This window comes from Dermacentor variabilis, chromosome 1 (assembly GCF_050947875.1).
Source record: "Dermacentor variabilis isolate Ectoservices chromosome 1, ASM5094787v1, whole genome shotgun sequence".
NCBI classification, from domain to species: domain Eukaryota; kingdom Metazoa; phylum Arthropoda; class Arachnida; order Ixodida; family Ixodidae; genus Dermacentor; species Dermacentor variabilis.
The window spans coordinates 155,772,357-155,800,252 of NC_134568.1; the positions used below are offsets into that span (position 1 = coordinate 155,772,357).

Here is a 27,896-nt window from a genome sequence, read left to right on the forward strand (position 1 = left end):
CCTATTTGCCATCATCCCATTACTCTAAATTTTTTTATGACTAAGCTTCAAAATTGTTCCGTGACGCTCCCTCCTAGTATTTTCCTTCCTCCATGGTAGGACGTCAGTTGCTCCGTTCATAATCGTCAGGCAGCAGCCACTTCACGGCACCAGGATTACGTCCGCTGATTACGTCGTTGATTACGGCAGGATTACGCCCGTTGCCTTTCCAGGTTGTTACCTGAAAGCTGCTGCTTGGGTTAAATCCAGTAATTATTGCTTGTTGGCGGTGTCGTGCCCACGAGACCTGAATGATGCGTTGAAACAGTTTTTGGCTCTTGCGTCTGAAATGTGCTATGCTTTGTCTGCGTTAACACTGATGCTGTCGGGAGACGCTGAAACAAATCCTGCACCAACGACTAAGGCTCAAGAACAGGCTTGTGCTGCTGTATTAGACGCAATTAATAAATTAGAAGATGCGCACTCACACTTACTTTCTGAACTATCTAATGTCAAAGCCATCCATACGGCAGTTCTCTTAAACAAGTTTCAAAAGCTGGAAGAGGAGCAGGCAACAGTACTCGCTGATTAATGTTTCGAAAATTAACAGCGCATAACAGACGAAGACGAAGGAAAAGAACAACGCCAGTGTCGCGTTCTTCTTTTCCTTCGTCTTCGTCTGGTTTGCGCTGTTAATTTCCGAAACATGAATCACCACCGACTCGCCCAAGTTTCTCTTCTAGTACTGCTGGCTGAACTAAAAACTTCCAAACGTAAAGAGGTGGCCGCTGACAGTGAATTTAAGCTACTCCCGCATCCGGAAGCTCGGCTGATAGCACAGCTAGTGCTGATATCCTGCACGGTGTATCTGATCGATTGCCCACAATTTCTTCAGGGTGCGATGACACTGAGAATAGAATGAAACCTGCACTTGAGAATGAGAATGAAACCTGCACTTCTTTAACATAGCGGACGACGAAAGAAAGGACTGCGCTGCGTCCGAGCAGACAATTGTTGAACTCTGTTCTGAAAAATTTGATATATATAAAAGTGTCAGGGACGCATTTCGAAACGATACGCAGATTAGGCAAGCGAAGTTGACCTTATATAAGGATAAAGAATGCATCTTGTCGGCTGTGCGAAAGCTTAAAAGGTCTGGGTTTTCTATACTAGAAGTCTTCTCCCCAGCTACACGAGAAGCAAGAAGGAAGCTGATCGAATTCGCGAAGGCGAGAAAAACGTTTTTCAAGCTCAGCGTCGACAGAATGCGCATAGATGACACAACCTACGTTTATGATCGCGTCGCTAGCACTGTAGTGCAGCTGAGGAGATAGCTGAGGTATAGTACGCACACCCGTGATTGCCAGCAGGCACCTCAGATTATACCCTCACTATCAATGTCAATTACTACTAGTCGAAGCCTTGTGCGCAAGCTCGATCAAGTCTCTCCTTGATAGTACAGGTTCTGACATTAACATCTTCACGTAAACATCTCTCCAACCTGACATTTCAGACTAAGAAATCCGTCCCAAACATACCCCGTATAATATTTACCGATGTGATCGCACTAACAAACGAGGCGGAGGCGTACTACTTATAGGCGTTTAGAAAACAATAACATCTGGTTTAATTGATTTCTACACTAACCAAGAAGTTGTCTGGGTTGCGTGCATGACTCGTTTTGAGAAGTTATTGTTAGGTTGCTGTTATCGTCCTCCTGACTTAAATCTGTTGTTTGTTATTGACCTGCGAAACAGCACAACTCACGCCGTTAAGACTTGTCCGGCTGAAAGCATTTATCTCTTCGGCGATTTTAAACTTCCCTCCATAAACTGGACGCAATAGTCATTGGCCTGCCGCCATTCTTCTGACTTCATTGCTTAACATTGGATTTCAACCTGTCACAAATCGTCAGCAAGCTCATTCATGATTCTATATACGGGATTTAGTATTATAACAACGGTTCCTATTAATGTTGAAGATATGACATACACGAGCGAATCAGAAAGTCTTTGCCCCTATTTTTTTTTAGCCAAGAATGGCTTTAAATGCGAATCAACATATATATTCCCAGTGGCGTACCTTTCTTGGACCGGCCCGGACTTATCTGCCGGTAGCTTCGCGGCACGGCGCTGCTGACACTTGTTGAAGATGGTGGTTGTGCTACACATGCCCACGGCGAACGAGCAACGAAGAATGATTCGTTTTCTATGGAGCAAGGCACGAACACCCACTGAAATCTACAGGAAAATGCAGCCCACGTATGGGGAAAGGTGTCTCTCTTTGACAAGTGTGAGGTGGTTGTGTTGTGAGCTCGCAAAAGGCCGTGAAGACTTGCATGACAATGAGCGTTCGGGGAGCCGCACTGACATTTTCCACGTGGATGCAATGGTGAAAGCGTTTGATTATAATCGCCCTTAGTGATTTCCACGTTTTCGATCTGCTGAAGGTATTACTGGCAGGTCAGTGATTCACGTGAAGCGATGAAGCCAAGAGAGCAGTCCAACGGTGGTTCCGCGGTTAGCCGGGCGAATTCTACCACAGGGCCGTCTCAAATTTAGTGCCGCGATGGGAAAAATGTCTGAACAAGTGTGCGGACTACGTGGAAACATAGTGTAAGGCACGAAGAATAGTACGTATACTTTTAATTACCTGTATGTAGTAGGAACGTTCCGAAAGTAAGTTTTGTCATTTATTTTCACACCGAAACCTTATTGCCAAAAAAAAATACATCATGGCATCACGAACTATACACCTCGCACTATTTTTGCACATAGTCGCCACCGACATTGAGACATTTGTCGTAGCGTGCAATCAGCTTGAAGAAACCACTCTGGCAAAACTCGGTGCCTTGCGATGCAAGGCCTGAGACGTGACCTCTTCACCATACAGTATCTGTAGGCGTTCATGAAAGACGGACACACTAGTCTCACGTGCCCATTCGTACCAGATAACAGCACGCACTTCCATTGGTGGCCACGCTGTCAACACACGTCTCTCTGCCATCGTTATGCGTACTCGAATGCCCTCTGGCACGTCGGTCTGCTGCTTCTCTCTTTTGTTCAGCGCTCTGCGCATGCATCATTCGTCCTCCGCGGACGCTCCTTCCGTCCTTGCACCAGCAACGAGCGTGGAGTATGGCGATTGTTTCTTTGACCTGGTGCACCATCCTCTCCTTAAAAAAATGACACAACTTACTTTCGGAACCTCTCTCGTACCTTATTTTGGCTAATAAAATATAGGGACTAAAAGTTTCTGATTCGCCCTCGGTTTCAGAGACCATATGATCATTGCAAGTGAATCTTAAAGTCCCGTCCCGTATTGCTGGCGCCGGAAAAAATATAATTCGAGATTATAACACAGGAAACTGCCATATTATCAATGCTGAAGTTGTAACATTTCTTGGCAGTGTATTACTTTCTTCTTTCCTTAACCGATCAGTTAATGATAACTGGGCTTTGTTCAAAAACAAATTAATAACGCTGATTAGTGAACATGCCCACGTAATTAAAACAGCAAATGATAAAAGCAACACATGGTTCACTAAGTCACTGAACAGACTGAGAAATAAAAAGAAGCGATTGCACGCAGCCGCAACACGCGCGTGTACTCCAACATCTTGGAAAAAATACAGTGAAGCTATTGCTCTGCAGTACACGCTGCCCGGGATGAGTATTTTTCTCACGACTCGCCATCACTGCTCACAACTAACGCAAAAATATTTTGGCAACCAGTCTGTCCGGATTTACACGACAGCAACATCACCTTGCACGACGACGACCACATTCATATTCCAAACCATGACTGTCCTAACGTGTTCAATCCATTCTTTTTATCAATATACAGCATAGAAAACCACTCAAACTTGCGTGAGGTAGTTGATCTTGACTACCCCTTTTTGCAGCCCATCGACATCACTGTGTCGACGCCACCGCACCCATTAAAATAATCTGAAAGGGTCCATATCAGCAGGAAATGACGAGATTCTCAGATACTAAAAACATGATATCAGTCTCGAATAAAATATTATATACTCACGCAATCGCTATCGTCAGGAAAACTTCCCCATGACTGGGAAATCGGGAAGGTAGTTCCCATCTTCAAAAAAATTGTGGAATTTTACGTGCCTAAATCACGATCTGATTATGGGCACGCCGCAGTGGGGCACTCCAGAAATGTGGACCGCCTGGGGTTCTCTAACGTGCGCCTAAATCTAAGTACACGGATGTTTTCGCGTTTCGCCCCCATCAAAATGCGGCCGCCGTGGCCGGAATCGTTCCGATCTTTAAGTGTGGCAATAGAAATTGACCCCTGAATTACAGAACCATTTCACTCACTTCCATCTGCTGTAAGATGCTAGAGTATATCATCGTCTCCCAAATTTACAATCATTTGGAGCATAACTTTTTATTTCCCAACAAACATGAATTTAGGAAGGGTTTATCGTGCGAAACCCAAATATTTCACTTCACGACTGAATTGCAATTTAACCTCGACAAAGACTTTCATCGCGTAGCTCACTGCCAATTAATTTCCAAACTATCTTCTTTGTACTTAGATTCACTAACGATATCTTGGTCCGTAACTTTCTTACCAATCAGCAGCAGTTCCGCGTTGTTAATAATTTCTCCGCCCCCATATTTTACGTTTCCTCTGGTGTACCACAGGGCACTGTCCTCGGTTTACTACTTTTTCTTATATATATTAATCACTTACTGAATAACATATGTTCTCAAGTGCGGATTTTTGCTGACGATTGTATAAATTACCGGGTGATTACTAGAACGGACGAGCACGTAAAAATTCAAAATGACTTTGACATTATTAGCAAATGGTGTAGCACGTGCCTAATGTCGCTTAATCCAAATAAATGTCTTTCACTCGCTCAAACATTTCAATTCAAACTTTTCATATTATATTAGTAACAACCCGACGTTCGAACTTGCTTCTTTCAAATATCTGTATATGCGTAACCTTGACATCAAACCTTTCCAGGACTACACATATCAACATCTGCGGCAACGTCTTCCGGTTCTTGGGCTATTGACGCCAGAACCTGCATAACATTTGTTCGCCCTCAACTTGAAGTTGCTTTTTCAGTACGGTCCCCTCATTACATTTATTTAACCTCTAGGCTAGAATAGCTTTCGAATAGAGTTGCTGGATTCATCTCAGAAAATCACAACTACAGCGCGAGCATACCGCAAATTAAATACAATTTATTAATTCCTTCTTTGAACACTCGCGTGATGTAACACTGTTATCGCTGTTTCACAAGTACGTTCACGGATCAAAGCCATCACCAATAACTCGGCAAGTCTCTCCCTTCACGTCACGAGGATGATGACATGATCACCTTTCTTTCATGCGCCCCTCCACGTGTCATCCGCTTGCGGAACGACCTTCCCAATATACTGGTGCTGGAAGCTAACAAATAATTCCGTCACCACATAAACACCCATTTCTTACTTTAATTAACTTCTTATCTGCTTTGCTTCTTGTCTGCATTTTTTTCTTTCTTGGTCTGAGGATTTTTGACTTTATGTAAGCTTGACTCTTCATTGTGTCATTATTGACAATGTGTTCTTATGATTTGTGTAATTGTATGCTCCCTATATCATGTAAAATTTTAAAGCTGCCCTTAACCAATGCCTATTCTTCCGGCCTGTAAGGTATTTTAAATAAATAAATAAATAAATAAATAAATAAATAAAGTTACGTATCTAAATCGAAACAGCAAATTCATATGCTGCCTAAGATGAGACATATTTACTCAACGGCTGGTAACTATTGTGGATAAGAGACGTCATTCGTGTGTTTGTTCAGGAACTCGATCGTCTGCGCAACTGTGGTACCGCTAAACCAGGCGCTGACTAAACAAGGATTATTCAAATGAGTCTCCGTTTGCATAAATCTTTCTCGCTTGTGGACTGCAAGAACTGTTGCTGTCCCTTACACTATTCGAAGGAAACAAATATCCGATAGATTCGAGCAGCGAATTGTAGACTCGATACTATTCAATTCGTGTACGAAATGTCACACACTCTCATACGCTTAGTAACATGCTTGTCTCCAGAGGCGTATAACAACACGGATTTGAAACGGAAAATTTCACAGTTACGGTTGAATTATCGTAAGGTTTCTTTTATTGTAAGTCGTTGTGCCCGCAGCGGTGGCTTAGTGGCTTTGACGTTGCGATGCTAACCCCGCGGGCGCGGGATCCCATCCCGGCCCTGGCGGCCGCGTCTCGATGGGGGCGAAATGCAACAACGCCCTTGAACCATGTGCTGGGCGCACGTTAAATAACCCCAGGTGGCCAAAATTAATCAGGAGCCCCCCATTATACAGGGCGTGCCTCATAATGATATTGTTGTTTTGGCATGTCCAACCACATAATTTAATTTTAATTATTATTAAAAGCATTGTACCCTGATTGGAGGTGTCAAACATGCGTCGAACTATGAAACGCACGAAAATCACATTTCTTGTTCTGTTTTGGCCGTTGTTACCTTGCACTGAGAAGGTGAGTGCACTCATTAGCGGCTGCAGTACGTGTTATTGTTACAAGAAGCCGTGCTAATGAACTAGTTGGTTTTGCTATTTTGCTGTCTCGGGGAGAGCGTCTTTTTGTGATCCGTGTGGTCTATCCCCATTCTCGCACATAACAGCTCGTGAGTAGAAACAATGTTCATTGGGTGCGCCAACTGAAAAGTAGTTATTTCGATGAATCTCTTACTCGAATGCACCCTATATGCTTGAACCATTAGGGTAGCCAACCGGACGCATTTCTGGTTAACACCCTTGCCTTCTGTCTTTATTTCCTCCTCCTCCTCGTGCCGAGCCGGTAGCCGTTATTTGTTATCTTCTTTTTGGTTAAGGTTCGGTTCCGTTTCACACACGTTCCAATAATATCGAGTAAAATCTGAAGCAGCGCGAAGAAGACGAAGACAACAATCGAAACCCACATAACAGGACGAGTGCTGTTGTGTGTGTTTTCGATTGTTGTCTTTGTCTTGGCGCTGCTTCAAGTTTTACTCAAGATGAACCAACTCGCCTAAATCAAAACCGCCGTGGTTGCTCAGTGGCTATGGTGTTAGGCTGCTGAGTACCAGGTCCCGGGATGGAATCCCGGCCACGGCGGTCGCATTCCGATGGGGACGAAAAAGTCCGTGTACTTAGATTTAGGTGCACGTTAAAGAACTCCAGTTGGTCCAAATTTACGGAGTCCCCCACTATGGCGTGCCTCATAATGAGAAAGTGGTTTTGGCACGTAAAGCCCCATAATTTTTTTTTCACCCAAATCAAGTTGTTGCGAGTAATATCGGTTCGGATTTGCCTTCAGTTCAAACTGTAATTCCGGGTTGGGTACGGTTTTCGGTTCGAGTTCGATAGGTCACCCTGACGAGAGAGAGGGAGGGAGATATAGAAGGGCAAAGGAAAGGTTAACCAAAGTATATATCTGGCTGGCTGCCTTGTACCGGGAAAGAGGGAACGGGATGCTATATATATATATATATATATATATATATATATGAGAGAAAAAGAAAACAAGTCGCACAATGTCAACGTCCCACTAATACAATCTGTCACAGTGCCCAGTGAAAACTTGTGACACCGTCCGGTGCCTTTTAGATAACGCAGCAGTACCTTCATAGCGGCGCGCACTGATGTTCGTGTAGGCCAGTTTCCAAGAATGTTTCCAAGTTTCCAGTGACCAGTTTCCAAGAATGTAGGCGAGTTTCCAAGAATCCGTGAGTTGAAGCTTGTCCAGTTGGTCTAGCGTCATTGTAAGGGCTGCTCTTTGCGGGTTTAACCGAGGGCACTCGCCAAGAAGGTGCGCGATAGTTTCACTGCACCCGTCGAAGTCACAAATTGAGCTGTTGGCCATACCGATCAGAAAGGAGTACGCATTTGAAAGCGCTGCCACAAGCCACATACGGACTAGAAGGATGCAGTCACGTCGTGGAACGTCGGCCGGAATACGGAGCTGTAATTAGGGTCTAGGGTATCAAGGCGTCCACTTGTGAAGTCAGGTGAATTCCACTGATCCAATGTTGGGCTACGCGTATGCGCAGAAGCTTTCTTTTTCTGCGTCGGATCTCGAAAGAGAAATGGCAAAGCAATTGACACCGTCATGGGCAGATCGGGCAGCTGCGTCCCCTTGATACTTGCCATGTATGTCACAGTGACTAGGCAATCATTGATATATCATATCATGTCCTTCGTCAATTGCTCGATGGTAGACTTCCCTGATTTGATCCTTGCCATGTATGCCACATCATCATCATCATCATCATCATCATCATCATCATCATCATCATCATCATCCTGTTTATGTCCACTACAGGGCGAAGGCATCTCCCTGCAATTTCCAATTACCCCTGTCCTGTGACAACCGATACCAATTAGCGCCCGCAAATTTCCTAATTTCATCGCACCACCTAGTCTTCTGCCGTCCTCGATTGCGCTTTCCTTCTCTTGTTACCCATTGTGCAGCGGTTATCTAACCTGCGCATTAACATGACCTGCCTAGCTGCATTTTTTTCTCTTAATGTATATTAGAATATCGGCTATACCCGTTTCCTCTGTGATCCAAACCGCTCTCTTTCTGTCTGCTAACGTTATGCCTAGCATTCTTTGTTCCATCGCTCTTTGCGCGCTCCTTGACTTGTTCTCAAGCTTCTTTGTCAGCCTCCAGGTCTCTGCCCCATATGTCAGCACCGGTAAAGTGCAATGATTGTACACCTTCCTTTTCAATGATAATGGTAAGCTTCCAGTCAGGACCTGACAATGTCTGCCGAATGCGCTCCAACCCATTTTCATTCTTCCGTAAATTTCCTTCTCATGATCAGGGTTCCCTGTGATTAAATGACGTAGGTAAACGTATACCTTCGTAGACTCTAGAGGCTGACTGGCCATCTTGAACTTTTGTTGCCTTTCCCGGCTATTCATCATTATCTTTGTCTTCTGCATGATAATTTTCAACCCCACTCTCACACTCTCTCTGTTAAAGTCCACAATCATTTGTTGTAATTCGTCTGCATTGTTGCTGAATAGAACAATGTCATCGGGAAACCGAAGGTTGCTGATATATTCGCCATCGTTCCTTACTACTAAGCCGTCCCAGTTGAATAGCTTGAATACTTCTTCCAAGCACGAAGTGAATAGCATTGGAGAGATTGTGTCTCCCTGCCTGACCCCTTTTTTACAGGTATCTTCCTGCTTTTTTGTGCAGAATTAAGGTAGCTGTGGAATCTCTGTAGATATTTTCCAAGGCATTTACGTAAGCGGCCAGTAATCTTTGATTACGTAATGCATCTATGACTGCTGGGATCTCTACTGAATAAAATGCCTTTTCGTAATCTATGAAAGCCATATAGAGAGGCTTATTGTACTCGGCGGATTAATGGCATGGATGTCATCCATTGTAGAGTATCCCTTCCTGAAGCCAGACTGTTTCCTTTGTTATCTAAAGTCCAGTGTTGCCCTTATTCTGTTGGAGATTATTTTGGTAAATATTTTATATAATACTGGGAGTAACCTAATGGGCCTGTAGTTTTTCAATTCTTTAAAGTCTCCCTTTTTTGGTTTAGTATAATGTTTGCATTCTTTCCGTTTTCTGGGACCCTCGCAGTCCATAGACACCTCGTATACAGAGCCGCCAGTTTTCCAAGCAGTATGTCTCCTCCATGTTTGATTAAATCGACTGTTATTCCAACTTCTCGTGCCGATCTTCCTCGTTTCATGTGTTGAAAGGCCCTTCTTACCTCATCGCTAGTTATAGGATGAGTTTCTGTAACCTGTGCATTACTGTTTCTAATAGAGGCATTCTGACTTCTCTGGGTACTGTATAGGTCAGTACAGAATTCTGCCGCTGCTCTTACTATATCTTCAAGATTGCTGATGATATTACCTTACTTATCTTTCAGTGCATACATCTTGGTTTGTCCTATGCCAGGTTTCCTTCTCACTGATTTTAGGCTGCGTCGATTTTTTACGGCTTCTTCAGTCTTTCGCATGCCATAGTTTAGAATCTCACTTATTTTCGCCTTGTTGATCAGTTTTGACAGTTCCGCGAATTCTATATTATTTCTTGAGTTGGACACTTTCAGTCTTTGTGGTTTCTTTATTAGGTCCTTAGTTACTTGGGAGAGCTTGCCTATTGGTTTAAGTTTGCCTATTGCCTATATGTTTAAGTTCCTAGCAGGAAAGACCTGGGGAGTGCCAAGACAATCTATGCTGCAACTGTACAGGGTCCTCTTTATTGGATTCCTGCGGTACAGCCTCCCGGTCATGTCCAACACCTGCAGAACTAACCTGAATATAATCCAAAGCATCCAATGCCAAGCCCTCAAGATACGCCTTGGCCTACCACGGAGTGCGTCAACGACAGAAGTTATTGCAGTCGCTCAAGATTCCACTCTTAGAACGCACATTAGCATTGAAACAATGCGTGTGCACATAAGACACTTCGTCCGGACCCCTACCCACCACCTCGCAAGTCTCCCGGTAGATAGGCCCCACACGACATTCAGTGCGACTGTCTTCGCGCACCGTGCTTCTCTCAGGTCAGGTTACGCACCTGCGGCAAGACCTTCCATTCCTCCATGGTGTGTGCGCCGTACTTAAGTAAACCTTACAATCCCAGGACTTCAGAAAAAGTCGGACTTCCCGTCATCAGCACTAAAGCAATAACTTTACTTTATTTGTACGAGAAATACAGCGACTGCACACACATCTATACTGATGGATCAACTACATCAACCAGTTCCGGTGGCGCTGTAGTTATACCAACAATGAGAATAACCCAGCGGTTCAAGACTTCCCATGTCACTACGTCTACAGCTGCAGAGCTCGCGGCTCTCCGCGACGCGCTTCATGTGATAAGAGCTGAAAGTGCTAGGAAATGGGCAGCCTTCTGCGATTCAAAGCCGGCCTTGCAATGTGTTCATGATCACGATCAGCTGTGTTCACTGTGTTCACTCACGATCAGCTCACGTGCGAAATCGTGGAACTTGTCCATCATTTAGGAGAAAAAGGCTATGATATATATTTTCAGTGGATACCAGGTCATTGCGGCATCATAGGAAATGATGACGCGGATAAGGCAGCTCGGATGTCAAACCAAGAAGACCGCTGCGTCCCCATTCCTCTCTCAAGGACCGACGCCGCGAGACAAACTTCGCAATCTAGCGCGCAAGATCTCCTTAGCAGAGTGGAATACCGCACATTCAAGGCGCACAAGACTGCACAGGCTAAACCGGTCACTTCAACTCAGACCTCCGGCAGGTCTGCACCGACGCGAAGCGTCTCTTCTGTGTCGGTTATGGCTTGGAGTTGCCTTCACGAATGCTTACTCAGCACTAATTAGAATGACTGATAGTCCTACGTGTGGTGTTTGCGGATGCGAGGAGAACATTGACCACTTATTGTGCCATTGTCCTCAATTTCAAACGCAAAGACAGTCTTTGTCCAACGCATTCAGGAAATTCGATGATCGTCCTTTAAGTGAACAGGCATTACTAGAGCACCGTCCCCACCGATCATCGGCTCAGAAGGCAGTGAAGGCACTTTTCTGCTTTCTCAGAACGTCTGGTTTGCGAGAGTGGCTTTAACTCAAGTACTGTCCGTACACGCACCTACACCTTCTCTCTCCCTTCTATCTTTTCGCCTTCTCCCTTCCTCCAGCGAAGGGTAGCCAACCAGACCCTTGACTGCTTAACATCTCTGCCTTCCTATATTCCTCTCTCTCTCTCTCTCTTGCCTATTGGTTGCCTTTCTCTCTCTCTTGCCTATTGGTTGCCTTGGTGCCTTGCCTCCCACTTCAATTGCTGCTTCTAGAACCAGTCTAGTTACTGTTTCGTTCATTATCTCTATGTCCTCTTCATCTCTCTGTTCTAAGGCTGCATATTTGTTTGCAAGTACCAGCCTGAATTTGTCTGCTTTTACCGTTCCTGCATCTTGGTTGACCTATTTCTTTTTGAACAATTTTACTCTTTCTCTCTTGGAATTGAGGTGAATCCTAGCCCTCACTAGCCTTGATCACTGCACTTTACTCTACCTATACTTCTACATCCTGCACTATGCTGGAGTCGGCAAAAAATATGAAATCAATTTCATTTCTTATTTCACCATTAAGGCTATTCCATGTCTACTTTCTGTTGCTACGCTTCCTGAAAAAGCTGTTCATTCTTCGAAGCTTATTACTTTCTGCGAATTCTACCAGCATCTCTTCTCTAGCGTTCCTATAATCAATGCCGTAGTTGCCAATCGCTTGTTCACCAGCGTGATTTTTCCAAACTTCGGCATTGAAGTCGCCCATTACTACAGTATACTGAGTCTGCACTTTTCTCATCGCTAATTCAACATGCGACTATGCAATTATTCATACATTACTCGTGTCGTTCATCAGCTTTTCGATGGTGGACTTCTCTGACATCTGCGACCTCACGCGAGCCATGACGCTGTGCGGAGAGTAAACTCTGGAGGGCTGCTTTGTAATCGCATAAGATTACCCATGGATGGGATGATTCCTTCTGAATGAAATGAAGAGCAGCACGGAGGGCCAAATTCAGCAGCTGTCGTTGATGATACAAGCGACGTTTTAGCCGCATCTTGATAGATCTTGCTGGAATCACCACTGCGGCAGCTGAACTTGCAGGTTTGACTGAGTTTTCGATGTAAACATGTACGCAGACACTGTGCACCTCATGTAAAAGCCTAATGTGACCTGTTTCAGGGAAAACGATGATATGTTAGCTTCATTCGCGATTCCTGAGAAGGTGAAGCATATATCAGGTTGGTGCAGGTACCACACAGACCCTGACAAAAAGATTACCCAAAAGCCAGTTTTAAAAAATTAAATTATGGGGTTTTACGTGCCAAAACCACTTTCTGATTATGAGGCACGCCGTAGTGGGGGACTCCGGAAATTTTGACCACCTGGGGTTCTTTAACGTGCACCTAAACCTAAGTACACGGTTGTTTTCGCATTTCGCCCCCATCGAAATGCGGCCGCCGTGGCCGGGATCCGATCCCGCGACCTCGTGCTCAGCAGCCTAACACCATAGCAAAAGCCAGTTTTATTGTCCTTGATAGACAATGCCAATTTATTTGTAAATGAACATACAGCTACTTTACAAATCGAGCACAACAATAATATATTATTGGGGTGCTCGATGTGTACATATACAGCTTGAGCGAGAAAGTGAAAGAACATTCGTACACTCTCTAGAACCCTATACCACTAAATTTTGATAATGAAAGTCCAAGATGTTTCCTATTCAGTTAGCAAAACTGCGCTACTAAATTTACCTAAAAACAAGAACAAACAAGGCCGCCTTGTGGTCAGGGTATTTATAACACTGTGACGGACGTCTTTCACTTAAAGCACCATTCTGTAACGACAGAAATCGTTTTCGGTCGTGTCACCTAACATTTTTTACAGTGAGGATGTTGACCTTCAGTTGGCAGGAATTTTTCGTGTCCATCAGAAAAAAAGAACTGAAAAAAAGTGCATTTCCTTTGGAATCAGGCATACGACACATAGCTCAGTATTCATTTAAATAAATAAAAGCACAAAACAAGCGTCAAAACCACATTATGGGGGATAAGGCGCCTGTGAACAATGCGAGGCACGTTCCTTCTCGCCGCGTATGTTTCCCGCTAAAGATTACGGTTGCATAAGCTGCACCGGTGGGAAAGGTGCGACAACAGGGTGTCACCAAACTTCACCAAACGTCACCAAACTTCCTATATAAAAGGGAGACCTGCCTAGCACCTCATTCAATTCATTGCAAGACCGCTATGGGTAGACCACGCAAAGTTAGGACTCCCAAAGAGCAGCGTGAATACGATGAGAGTCGAAGAATGCAAAATCTTAATGCTCAACAACGGTGTCGTGCTAAGGCTAGGCAGAACAATAAAATATTTGATATCCCCTTCGACGGCATTTCAGTGGTTTTCCACTTTCGCACGGTCGGGATGGCGAGTCAATTTTTTTTTCTTTTATATGTAGGGCTGTACGTTGTGCGTGGTGACAGCCTGATGCAGACACAATGGGGTTGCATGGAGTCAATTAAAAGGTGAAGGAACCACCAAATAGCGCGCATGGACAAAAAAAGAAAGAAAGGAAAATGAAGTGAAAGAAGTATGGCTACGTTAACCCCATGTAACGAGCAATCCGTTGGGATTGTGTAGGAAAAAAGAACTTGGAACAATGTGACCCGACCGCTCGGGTCGGTCGTGCACCATGTACACCGGTTTACGCTCTGCGCTTTACGAGCCTGCCGCCTCTTTTTCTTTTCTTTTTTTTTGGTTGCATAATTTAAGGGGACGTTGACGCACAATTTAAGGCGCCGGCTACTCCTTAGCTCTTCAAAGGGTCTAGTTTACAACATACAGGGTACAGCATTACATATCACATAGCCTTTTCATATCTGCCGCCTTCGGCCCACGAGAAGCAGATGTTGCGTGCAAGCGCGCTTGTTCATCAGACCCAAGTTTTACGGTGCCTTTACGTCGATTTAATTCACATGCGAATTGTCCTTTACTTGTGTGTCATTCATTTCCTTGAACGTGCCTTCAATTGCGCTGCTATTGGGTAGCCACCGCGTTCGCTGGAGAGCAGTAAAGAAATCCCGCAAACAACTTGCAAGAGACGAACAGGCGGAGCAACTGTCAGGTTACACGAACCATCTCATGTGAACGTCAAAATATAACAAGTGGTCGCCGAGGCAGCCAGCCTTACCTTAACCCTCATTGGACTTGCTGACAGAATGCCAGAAACTGTCAGAATGAGCGCATACGCTGGCGATATCTGCAATGGACTTCGGGAATTTCACGACCACAACTTTGTGCAAGGCTTCAACGTGCAGCGTCTGCCACTTCAATTTATTTGCGCCTGTGAGGTTTGCAATTGGCGGCAGCGAAGTGAGCAGGCGCTCGCGCTTACGCGCAAAGCGATGCACTGATATCACGTTGCACTTGACGGCACGCCCATACCACACGTAATGCATCACACATTTTTAGGTGTCATTATTGACCGAACTTGTTCTGGTTTAAGCCCGTGACGATGCTCAAGTCTAAGGCAGACAGCTTCGTGCACGTGCTTAGGTACGTCGCAGGAATGAAATGGGGCCCATCAGAACGATCCTTGCTACAAGTGCATGATAAACTTTTTGTAGGCTATACCTACGATACAGCTTACCGATCGTGAAAAATATTCGCCCTTCCTGCCTACGTATATTGGAGAGCTTACCAGCTCAAGCATAGCGACTAAGTCTAGGTCTGCCACGCTACACCTTAACCAAGGGCACAATTACTGAAGCGCGCGCGTCTCCCCGATAGACGTTTACCGCTCTTGCAAACCTCTGAGGGTGCGTCTTGGACTGTTGACCCGCCACGAACGTCACCCGCTTTCGACGAATCACATTTCACGTCCAAAGAGCGTTGTTTTTTCTCAATTTTTTTTACGTCATGAGAGCGCCATTCCCTCGGGTTTTGCTCCAGCCAAAGTATACTGAGCGTACCAGCATGGAATTTGTCAAGACCTGTGGTGCACCTCTCTATTCCGGGAGTTACTAAAGAGTCAAGTATGCCTTCATATGGTCTTAGGAAATTTGCCCAATGCCATATTTCTACAGAATATGCCGCTTTTATGCATTGTTGCGTTTCGCCTGCGACACGTGGTTTTGCCGGCGCGACTGCGGCGGGGCGGCGGACATTTTGGCCCGATCGTCGTCGCCGCAACACTCATCGCCAGGTGTTTCCAGGCGCGTCTGCGGCGATGCGACCGCCTAGGGATCTCGTTCCAGTCATTGTGCCCGAAACAGGCGATGCCAAAGCAGGGATCTCATTCCAGTTATTGGGCCCGAAACAGGCGATGCCAAAGCAGGGATCTCGTTCCAGTCATTGTGCCCGAAACAGGCGATGCCAAAGCAGGGACCATCTTCTCGTTACAGTCATTGTGTCCGACCGGCAGCGCCACGACAGGGTGCTACGAGATCGTGCGCAGCGCCACGACGGGGTGCTACGAGATCGTGCGCAGCGCCACGACAGGGTGCTACGAGATCGTGCGCAGCGCCACGACAGTGTGCGTCACCATTAGCCCATTGTACATTCACGTGCTCGTCTTTTGAGGGGTTCCTTCTTGCCCTCAACTGCGAGAGTATAAAAACAGCTGCCCCCGGACGCCAAAAAGGAGGGCTCCGATTTCTTCTGAGTGAAGTGCTCTCCCGTCTCTCTACTACGGTCAAACCTGACCGCCAACTCTTTGCGATGTTAAAATAAACAAGTTGTTTCGTTGTTACCAGTCGACTCATGCTTTGCCGGGACCTTCGGATGCTTCGAGTTGTACCCCAGGCCGCCAGGCCAACGCTACCCTTGGGGCTTGCGACCCAGGTACAACCACGGGCGTCAGCGCCGAGTTCCCATCCGATCGCTCCAGTGTCGCGATCCAAACATCTGGTTGGCAGCGGTGAGATCGCCTACGACTTCAAACAACGGTCTGCCAGCGGCGAGATCGCGACAACGGAGGCCAGCAGCAAAGAGATGCAGTTGACTGGATGCTGAGCAGCTCAACGACGATCCGGGAGCAGTGCAACGAGCCCTGTGTGACGACTGGTTGCCTGCAGCGGAACGACTGCGCGGAATTCCTGCCTGCGAGGTTTGGTGAGTGCGGGACTTTCTTCTTCTGAGCTTTGCCAGGCTTTTGTTAGTGTTAGAAACAGAGCTGGTAATTGTGGTTGTCATTGCTGCCGGGTTAGTTGCGGCAAGACAATAGTAAGCAGTAGAGAAAGCAGCATTCAGAGCAGCCATGGATTTGAAGTCGTTGCGCAAACCGAAATTGTTGGAGCTTGCAAGAGAGTTGGGTCTGGATGTCTCAGACAAACTAAGAAAACCTGAACTGCTAAAGGCTATTCTTGAGTTAGAGGCTGAGGATGACGAGCTGTCGGAATGCCTTGAGACTATTGAGGAGAGGTCAAAAAGACAGGAGCGAGAACTTAAAGAGCAAAAAGAGAAACAGGAGCGCGAACTTAAAGAGCAAAAAGAGAAACAGGAGCGCGAACTTAAAGAACAGAAAGAGCGAGAGCAACAAGAGCGTGACCGTCAACACGCTTTGGAAATGAAGCGTCTTGAGGTAGAGATGGAACGCGCTCGTAATGGAAGTCAGGCACACGGTGCAGGAGAACGCGTATTGTTCAAAATGACTGACCTAATGCGGCCGTTTAAGCTTGGAGAGGACATTGGTTTGTTCCTGGTTAACTTTGAGCGAACGTGCGAGAAGCAGGGGTTCTCTCGGGAAACGTGGCCACAGCGCTTGCTCACTTTGTTACCCGGCGAGGCGGCCGACGTAGTCGCTCGCTTGGATAGAGAGGAAGCAGAGGATTTCGACAAAGTAAAATCGAGTCTGCTAAAAAAGTACCGGCTGTCTGCGGAGGCGTTCCGTCGGAAGTTTCGGGAAAATGAGAAAGGCAGAAGTGAGTCATATACAGAGTTTGCGTATAGGCTTATGTCGAACATGCAGGAGTGGCTCAAAGAAGAGAAAGCGTTTGGTGACCACGATAAAGTTCTGCAGTGTTTCGGGCTAGAACAGTTTTATAGTCGGTTACCGGAGAACGTGCGATACTGGGTCTTGGATAGGCCAGACGTGAGTACGGTGGCTAGAGCCGCTGAGCTAGCCGAGGAGTTTGTGACGCGTCGAGCTCGCGGAGCTAAGGACGGTCAAAAGGGTGAATTTGGCTCCAAGTCTGAGAGGCCAAGGTTCACGCCCATGAGATTTAAGGGGGACACGCGTAGTGAGGATGCGAGTGAAAGCAATCCGACCAAACGTAAAGAGACGGCAGCCGAAGCCGAACGCAGAAAGCGGTTCGAGATGAGGCGAGCGGGCGTTTGTTATACGTGCCAGAAGCCGGGTCACTTTTCGGCGCAGTGTCCGGAAACAACACCAAAAGTTGTGTTTTTTTCAATAGGCAGCACGGACGAGAACATGAAGCTTCTCGAGCCTTACATGCGAGACCTCCTCGTGAACGGGAAAGAGTGCCGAGTGCTTCGCGATTCCGCAGCTACGATGGATGTAGTTCACCCATCTTACGTAGAACCCCATATGTTCACGGGCGAGTGCGCATGGATCAAGCAAGCCGTGGAAGCTCATAGCGTGTGTCTGCCGGTAGCAAAAGTGCTTATTGAAGGACCTTTCGGAGCGCTTGAGACAGAGGCGGCAGTGTCATCTATGCTGCCACCCCAGTACCCGTACCTATTTTCAAACAGGTCCGATCACCTCCTGCGCGAGAAGGGGCTTTTGTTTGGTGAAGCTAGTGTTCAGGCCTTAACCAGATCGAAGGTTCGGGAGCTCGCTGCAAAGGCGGTAGTTGCGGGGCCGACGTTATCAAACAACGAAAGAGGGTCAGAGGCGCAGCAAGCTGATATTCAGAGCACGCCCGAACTGAATAAACTTGAGTCTGTAACGTTAAAGGCGCCAGATACTGGAGAGGAAACGCCCGACGCGGGAAAGTTAGAAGAGCTATCTACTGATTTGCTCATCGCACCTACGTCAGACGGACTTGATAGGTTGCTAAAAGTCAGCCGGTCGGCTTTGATAGCCGAGCAAAAAAAGGATGGCAGCCTGGAAAACGTGCGCTGCAATGTCAAAGAAGGTATCGCCAGGAAAACTGCGCGTTTTGTGGAAAGAGGTGGAGTCCTGTACCGGAAGTATCTAGACCGCAGAGGAGTGGAGTTCGATCAGCTGGTCGTGCCTCAATGCTATCGTCAGGATCTGTTGCGCTTGTCACACGGGGGTTCGTGGTCCGGACACCTAGGAGTTAAGAAAACTAAGGACCGTCTCTTGCAAGAGTACTATTGGCCAGGGTGTTTTCGGGACGCAGACCATTTCGTGAGGACATGTGACACTTGTCAGCGGGTGGGCAAACCAGGGGACAAATCGAGGGCGCCGTTGAAATTGGTACCTATCATTACGGAGCCTTTTAGACGGCTCGTTATTGATACTGTGGGACCTCTGCCGGTAACAGCCACGGGGTACAGACACATTTTGACTGTGATCTGCCCAGCGACAAAGTTCCCTGAAGCAGTGCCGCTTAAAGAACTCAGCTCAGTTGAGATAGTTAATGCACTACTGTCCATATTTGCGCGAGTTGGTTTTCCTGCGGAAATCCAATCAGATCAGGGCACAGTGTTTACTAGCGCTTTGACGACAACTTTTCTCGAAAGGTGTGGGGTAAAGCTGTTACACAGCTCAGTGTACCACCCACAGTCGAATTCCGTTGAGAAGCTCCACTCCGTCATGAAGCGCGTGTTGAGAGCGTTGTGTTTTGAACATCGAACTGACTGGGAGCTGTGTCTGCCTGGGGTGATGTTTGCTTTAAGGACCGCGCCGCATGCGGCTACGGGGTTTTCGCCAGCTGAACTGGTGTACGGTCGGTCGCTTCGGTCTCCGCTTCGCATGCTTCGAGAATCATGGGAAGGTAGGGGCGACGACCCAGTCGTGGTGGAGTACGTGCTTAAGCTCCTCGAACGCTTAAGAAGGGCACAGGAGTTGTCAGGTGAAGCAATGGCAAAGGCCCAGCAGAGGGCCAAGGTTTATTATGATCGGACAGCCAGGGCCCGTCGTTTTGAGGTTGGCGATGAGGTCATGATATTGCGCACATCGCTAAACAACAAACTAGACGTGCAGTGGGAGGGCCCAGCGCGAATTGTTCAGAAACTGTCGGACGTTAACTACGTGGTAAGTCTGCCAGGAAAGCGGAAAGCACAGCAAGTTTACCACTGTAATCTGCTCAAACCTTATAGACAAAGGGAAGCAGTGGTGTGCATGATGGTAAACGTTCCTGAAGAGCTTCCGGTCGAGCTTCCGGGACTAGGCTCAGTGACGAACAGGGAAGACACCGGTCAAGTCATTGGTGACCTTATCAGTAAAGCACCGCTGTCGCCTGAGCAGAAAACCGAACTACACCAGCTATTACAAGAGTTTCAAGGTCTGTTCTCTGAGAGGCCTGGTAGGACTTCTGTACTTACTCATGATATAGAACTTACCTCCACAGAGCCAGTACGATCCAAGGCGTATCGGGTGTCACCCCGCCAGAGCGATATTATGGAGGCTGAGGTAAAGAAAATGCTACAGCTCGGTGTTATTGAGGCAGGTGAGAGTGATTATACCTCCCCTTTGATTTTAGTTGAGGTACCGGGCAAGGAACCTCGTCCTTGCGTCGACTACCGCAGGCTTAATTCCATCACTAAGGATCAAATTTATCCGATCCCTAACATCGAGGAGCGCCTTGAGAAAGTTAGTAGCGCTCAGTTTATTTCCACCCTAGATCTTGTCAGGGGTTATTGGCAGGTTCCACTTACAGAAGAGGCTAGTAGGTATGCGGCGTTCATTTCACCAATGGGAACATTCCGTCCTAAAGTGTTGAGTTTTGGTTTGAAGAACGCGCCATACTGTTTTTCAAGTCTTATGGATAAAGTGTTGCGGGGACAGCAAGAATTCGCTTTACCGTATCTAGACGACGTAGCGATATTCTCCGCATCCTGGTCTGAGCATATGACACACTTGCGGGCAGTGCTAACCCGCCTGCGCGAAGCAGGCTTGACAGTAAAGGCTCCTAAGTGCCAGTTAGCACAGGCCGAGGTTGTCTACCTCGGTCACGTGATTGGTCAGGGTCGTCGCCGCCCCTCTGAAATAAAAGTGGCCGCTGTGCGAGACTTTCCGCAACCGCGCACACAGACCGATATTCGGTCGTTCTTAGGTGTCGCCGGCTACTATCAGAGGTACATCCCTAGGTACTCTGATATCGCGGCTCCCCTGACGGATGCTCTAAGAAAGACAGAGCCTCAAACAGTCGTCTGGGACGAGACAAAGGAAAGAGCTTTTAGCGCCCTAAAGAGTGCCCTAACAAGCCAGCCTGTGCTACGATCGCCAAACTATACAAAAGGGTTCGTTGTTCAGTGCGATGCTAGTGAGCGAGGCATGGGCGTTGTACTGTGCCAACGGGAAAATGGAGAAGTAGAACACCCCGTCCTGTATGCTAGTCGTAAGCTGACCAGTCGTGAGCAGGCGTATAGCGCCACCGAGAAAGAGTGTGCGTGTCTCGTGTGGGCCGTTCAGGAATTGTCATGCTATCTAGCCGGCTCGAGGTTTATCATTGAGACGGATCACTGCCCTCTCCAATGGCTGCAGACCATCTCTCCCAAAAATGGCCGCCTCCTGCGCTGGAGCCTCGCTTTACAACAATATTCCTTTGAGGTGCGTTACAAAAAGGGGAGTCTCAACGGTAACGCCGATGGCTTAAGTCGAAGCCCCTAACGTAGGAATCAGCCTCAAAATTGTTTGTTACTGATGTTTTTCTTCCTGAGGCAGGATTTTTTTTAACATATTGCTTTTGTTTAGTGTTTCAAAGTGATGATATGCTTTCTAGTGCAATTTTTCAATTTGTGGACGCGTTCTGAGTGATGCTAGACTACTGTAAGGAACTAGGCAGTGGTATAAAAAGGGGAAAGAGCCTGGCAGGGCTTAGTGAGGGTTGTGCCGTGCTTGCTGACTGAGCGGTTGAGTTTTCAGCGTAGTTCTAACGCTTGCCGGGAACGAGAACAAAAATGTGAACTCTCCCGAAGTCACTTTGCAGTGTCCCGTGCGAACCTGAACGAGAGAACGAGGCCTTCTCTGTGCGCTGCGCTCAAGAAACGTCAAGGGACGCCCGACTTCGGTTATGAGCATCATCGAGCGACATCCCTCCGGACAGCGGATGCAGTCCCCTGTCCATCGGGATCTCCTTCCCCCGGCGGGGCGGTCTGTTGCGTTTCGCCTGCGACACGTGGTTTTGCCGGCGCGACTGCGGCGGGGCGGCGGACATTTTGGCCCGATCGTCGTCGCCGCAACACTCATCGCCAGGTGTTTCCAGGCGCGTCTGCGGCGATGCGACCGCCTAGGGATCTCGTTCCAGTCATTGTGCCCGAAACAGGCGATGCCAAAGCAGGGATCTCATTCCAGTTATTGGGCCCGAAACAGGCGATGCCAAAGCAGGGATCTCGTTCCAGTCATTGTGCCCGAAACAGGCGATGCCAAAGCAGGGACCATCTTCTCGTTACAGTCATTGTGTCCGACCGGCAGCGCCACGACAGGGTGCTACGAGATCGTGCGCAGCGCCACGACGGGGTGCTACGAGATCGTGCGCAGCGCCACGACAGGGTGCTACGAGATCGTGCGCAGCGCCACGACAGTGTGCGTCACCATTAGCCCATTGTACATTCACGTGCTCGTCTTTTGAGGGGTTCCTTCTTGCCCTCAACTGCGAGAGTATAAAAACAGCTGCCCCCGGACGCCAAAAAGGAGGGCTCCGATTTCTTCTGAGTGAAGTGCTCTCCCGTCTCTCTACTACGGTCAAACCTGACCGCCAACTCTTTGCGATGTTAAAATAAACAAGTTGTTTCGTTGTTACCAGTCGACTCATGCTTTGCCGGGACCTTCGGATGCTTCGAGTTGTACCCCAGGCCGCCAGGCCAACGCTACCCTTGGGGCTTGCGACCCAGGTACAACCACGGGCGTCAGCGCCGAGTTCCCATCCGATCGCTCCAGTGTCGCGATCCAAACAGCATCTACACAGGGTGATCGTTCTAAGTTTTACGGAATCTTTAAAAACCGCCTGTGGCAGATACATAATTTTTGTCCTTGAGCTTGATTATTCGAAGAGGCAGACATTGCTAGCACAAGAAACCGAAACGCGTATTCAAAAATTAACAAAAATTCAATAACTGACTTCTCATTTATTACTTTATGGCACATATTGCAATTTAGGAATTGCAGCCGGTGAACTTGCAAGACGTATGTACTTAAAATTAATTTCCGTGATGATAACAGTTTCAAGATATTATTTCTCAATATGTGTAACGAAATACATGGGCGTTCCAGTTGCTTTTCTTCTTCAATGCATAAAAAAGCGTTTTGTTAAAAAGTAAGTGGAACAATACTGCACTTTTCGGCAAATTCGATGGCGCATTTTTCCTAACTGGCTTCATTCTGGAAATTCTTTACAAGTGGATACGCCTTGCAAGCTCACCGGCTACAATTCGTAAATTGCAATATGTGCCATAAATTAATTAATTGAAAATATAATTAGTGCATTTTTTTTAATTCGTTGAATATGTGTTTCGATTTCTCGTCTAAGTGATGTCCGCCTCTCAGAATATTCCACCTCTAGGACTACAATTACGTTATCTGCAACAGGCTATTTTTAAAAATTCCATAAAACTTAAAAATGATCACCCTGTACACTAACGGATCAGTTTGTCCAACTACATAAAAAGTTACATTCGTAATACCGAATTTGACGATCTGTAAGCACTTCCGACTCGACCACCAAACTAAGCTGTTCGTTTTATATCAAATCAACTGCATCAAGTATGGAATATATTTTGTGACGCGAAACCAGCGCTGCAAGTTATTGATTCTGTCCTTAAACGAGGACCTCATTATCTCCATGCTAAAGATGCATATCTACTACATGATACAAAATCACGACTTCGCCCTGAGAACTGCCCATTGTATAGCGTTTCAATGCATTCCTGAAGAACATGGCTTATATGAAAATGATCTGGCCGACGAAGAGGCAAAGATGGCTCACAATAATGCCAAGCAAGTGTGCATCCCGTTTTGTCGACCGGACACTAGTGCTCTAGTGTAAACAGTTAGTTAGTTAAATGGGGTTTAATGGCGCAAAAGCAGCTAAGGCTATGCTGCGCCAAACACGAGGTGTTTTAAAATCCAGTTTCTGAAGGAAAATGCTGTATTAGTAATCTATATCTTATCTAGTGTGAACACTATTGTACGAAAACACCAGAACATACTTGGCGCTGTCGACTCAGCGTCATGAACGCCTTCACAGACTCGACCCAAACATGCGAGTGAAATTACCATCCACAATCAAAAGAAGTCATGAAAGCTTGGTTACGACTAGGTGTGTCGTTTACTCGGCGATACGTGCCCCTTATTGGCTTTACAGACAATCCGGACTGCGAGAAATGCGAGGCACCCTAGGCAACAGGACACGTCTTGCGGATTTGCCCGCGATATGCCGTGGGAAGACAATCATTGGTACAGAATTTGCCCAAGTTTGCCTATCAACCTTTGTCTGAAAAGGCCCTATTAGGACCTTGGCAGGATTTATGTCGGCATGATGTTTCAAAAGCTCCGTACAAATCCTCGCACTTGAGCGGTCTAGATTTCAGACTTCGAGCAGTCTTTGCTGTTCAAGTTCACTCACCACCATCAACACCTCTCTCCTTCCTTCTCTTTTTACTCCCGTCCCCCTTCCCCATTGCTGAGTAGCGCAGGTTAGAACTTTGATTCAGGCCAACCTCTTAGCTTTTCTATTATACTAAATGTCTCGCTTTCTTACTTCATAAAACCATGAGTTTTATTTCGAGTTTAAAAAGTCGTGCAGTTGCACGCGCTGTTAAATGGCTGCATCGGGCTGCTGCTCTGGGGGAACCGGGTTTGAAACGTAGCATCACACATGCAATTTTCGTCTTTTATTGAGCGACGTACAGCTTCTACTCTGCGATATAATCGCTGCATATGTGCTCCGTAATAACTCTACTTGGCGAGACTGACGACGACATGCCAAATTACGGGGAGGTAGGCAAAGAAAAGTTTGCTTTAAAAAGGAATACATGTATGTACGTATGGACGGATTCATTTCCTAATATGTCGTTGTGAGAAATTACTAACAAAAAGTTGCTGCTGGGCATTTCAGAGAAAGCAGAGTGTCACGGTTGCATTTATGCAGAACTCAAGCTATTAGTTTTTTTATTTCATTAAAAGAGCAGCAATGAAATGTGTCGGAAGGCGGCTTATCTGGCTGGACTGAGACAGGCCGCATAATCAGTATTTGGCAAACATTTTTCTCGTATTCCTTTTTTTTTACCATGCAATAAGCATGTGAATAGCTATGTGCTTTCAACCCTAAATTATTTTGTTAGTATAGTACGTCGAACTCCGTCAGCAGATTCCTAAGTTGTGATTCCTTGAGACGTGTAAATGTGCGCGTCAACCGATGCCAGTATAGCTGCAGCCAGAGGCGAAAGGCAAGAAATGTTTTACAGCGACGCTGTGCATGGCTAGGGTTACATGTAGTTTTCGTATTTGTTAGTCAACAATAAAAAGCTGAGCGTTGGCCGATCCCGGAGGCAGTGCAAGACCGGGCCGACCTAGAGCGGAGGTGAAGCAGGCTTCAAGCACTCTGCCAATAATAATAATAATAATAATAATAATAATAATAATAATAATAATAATAATAATAATAATAATAATAATAATAATAATAATAATAATAATAATAATAATAATAATTCAATATGCATTGTTTCAAGTTGGTGGGTATACTGGATTCGTTTTTAAACAGCACGTAGACTCAAGAGCAGGAGGCATTGCCATATACGCAGAGGAAAAAATGCACGTGCAACCATACGCCTTTGACCCGCATTAGGACAGTGCCACCGACTGTGGGGATGTCTGTGCTGTGCCATACAACGAAAAAACGGAATTTAGATATCCACTGCGTATATATCTCCAGGTACACCTAAGTGAGGTATCGAGAAGTTCATGACCCCGAACTTTGTATGCGTTAGCCGTGATGACACTACCCCTGTGATGGTCCCTGGAGACATAAATGTGGTAATATCAGAGCCAGACAAGAAATGGTTCACTCAATTTGTGCTAGAAAAGTTTAGTTTGAAGTGCCACATTAAATCAAGTCACTCAACAATGGCCGTGCATAGATTTAACTTTGGCCAAAAGCCTCTCTAAGGCTGTAACCAAACTAATCAGCGTATACCACAGCGATCACAAAGCTACCGTCACTACCATTACTAAATGATGAAAATAAATACATGTCCCCCTCTGTGATGTGCTACTGCTATGCTGGTATTCCACGTTCACAGAGTTGAATGGCTCCTCAATTTTTACAGCGAAGCTTTATAAGGCTAGGTGATTCATCCGTCCGTCCGTCCGTCGCCTGTACGTCGAAAACACCTGATCAGACTTATCTGGCTGGAATGAGACAGGCTGCATAATCAGCATTTGGCAAACTCAGTATTTCGCCCAACTGAGTATTTCGCCCATGCGCGCAACACCATGCGCACGGGCGAAAAAAAAAAGAGAAAGAGAGGCACGCGATTGGCTGCGACAGTAGGGACGTTGTTGCTCTCTGTCGCAGCCGAGCGCGCGCGCAGCAGTTTCTCTCCGGTCCCGGAATAGGAAGGCCCCACGTCATGCGTATTCCTGAGGAACAGGTAACTTTCGATCAGCAACGCTTCGAGCAGAACCGGGAACGAGCTCGTCTACGCCATGCCGATGCTGCAGCCCAGGCATAAAAACAGGGTCGTGCAGCCGAGAGCAAGAAGCAACTGCGTACCGAGGATTCGGCAGCCTTCCAAGTTGTCTTTTAATGAACCGTCGGCATTAACCCAGTGATAAACACCGGGGCCACACGTTTCAGCTTCGCTGGTTAAGCATCTGTGCGGAGTGCTTGGGCGGTGATAGTTTTCAACATTTCAATGAATGTACTATGCTGTCATCAGACTACAGATTGAAAATATTATAAAAGCAGCTCCCAGTTCTCGCTTTTTTTTTTTTTTGATGCGACAAAGAATATCCGATACCGTTCTCGGTGCTAACCTCCTGTATGCACAGGTGGATAAGGAAACAAAACCGAAGAGAAAGTTGGAGGAGAACGTCATATATACTTCCACATGCCATTATTGCGATAGCAACTACATGGGCATTCTAGGCGCGTTTCCGTCGCCGTGATGCTCCTTATAAAGTCCAAGTGCCATTACATCCCAGCCTACGCATTGTGCTGTGGGTGCGAATGAAATCGTGCAAAGGTGAGCTGAGATGGTGGTGGCTCGATCTCGCGCTCCCAAGGTAGGAAGGCGCCGCCTTCCATCGCGCGCAAGGCAGCAAGGGGGTGGACGGGGGCGTTTTACTCCTGCGGTGGCTACAAATGGGGCGACTGAGCACGCCCACGCGAACCCTATGTTGAAAGCGATGTGCGGTTCGTACAGAGTCTAGGCGCGCTGAGGGCTGATGGCTTCGTGCGCGCTGTATTCTCACCACTTAGTTCGCGTTGAAGCGAGAGGCAGCAGGAAGGGCAATTCGCTATTCGCTGCTCCCGCTCTACATCACGCCAGCGTTCTGACAGCGAGTGTCCGCGGTCATCAAATGAGATGTGTTCATGTTTGCCTGTGCGCGCGTGACAGCATGCTTGTTAATTTAGTTAGTAAGCGAATGTTTCGTCTTTATACGTCCGACAACATTACTGTCCTCACTTCTTATAGATGTCTAATAATTTGCTATCGCAATCGATGCTATCCCTTTAGGCGAAACTGCGACTTTTTCTCTCAGCCAGAGGTTATAAACAGTGCATACACAGACTCAAACGTGCACATCCTCGTGTAGTCAAACTTAACGCGCGCACAGTCAGTCAACATCGGTTCCACGACCGCGCGTACATGGTTTCAAAACATTCTAATTCACATTAACATTACTATACTAGCAATCGACCATGGTCGTATACCTAGGAAGGTATTTACAGTTACCGAAGTGCGCTGTTGTCAATTGTGTTCTATCTGTGTAGCGAAGGGGTTCTTACACAATGTTCAGAGACGGCCGGAAAGAAAGCACAGCGTATCGTGTAGACACTGTGTATAGGGGCACGCGCTTGGTGCAATCTCGGCCTGGTGTAAACTCGAATGTTCGGATGCACGCAGTAGCCCTCCCTCCGCCTTCTCAAAATTTTGCCACCGCTCTTCCCAGTGAAAGTCGCTGCACTCAGCCCTTGTTAACCTCCCAGCTATCCCCAGGTCTAATCTCTTCGCAGTGATACGCGCACTGCTTGGCTAATAAC

The 27,896-nt window shown here is 46.8% G+C and overlaps 1 protein-coding gene and 1 pseudogene across 1 annotated transcript in view; both read right to left on the reverse strand.

The window, feature by feature from the left end:
* The window catches only part of LOC142587196 (proto-oncogene tyrosine-protein kinase receptor Ret-like), a 352,467-nt gene that overhangs the window by 213,273 nt on the left and 111,298 nt on the right, over positions 1–27,896 (reverse strand). The gene's annotated exons all lie outside the window — the stretch shown is intronic.
* On the reverse strand, positions 25,155–25,294 carry LOC142568141 (U2 spliceosomal RNA; annotated as a pseudogene).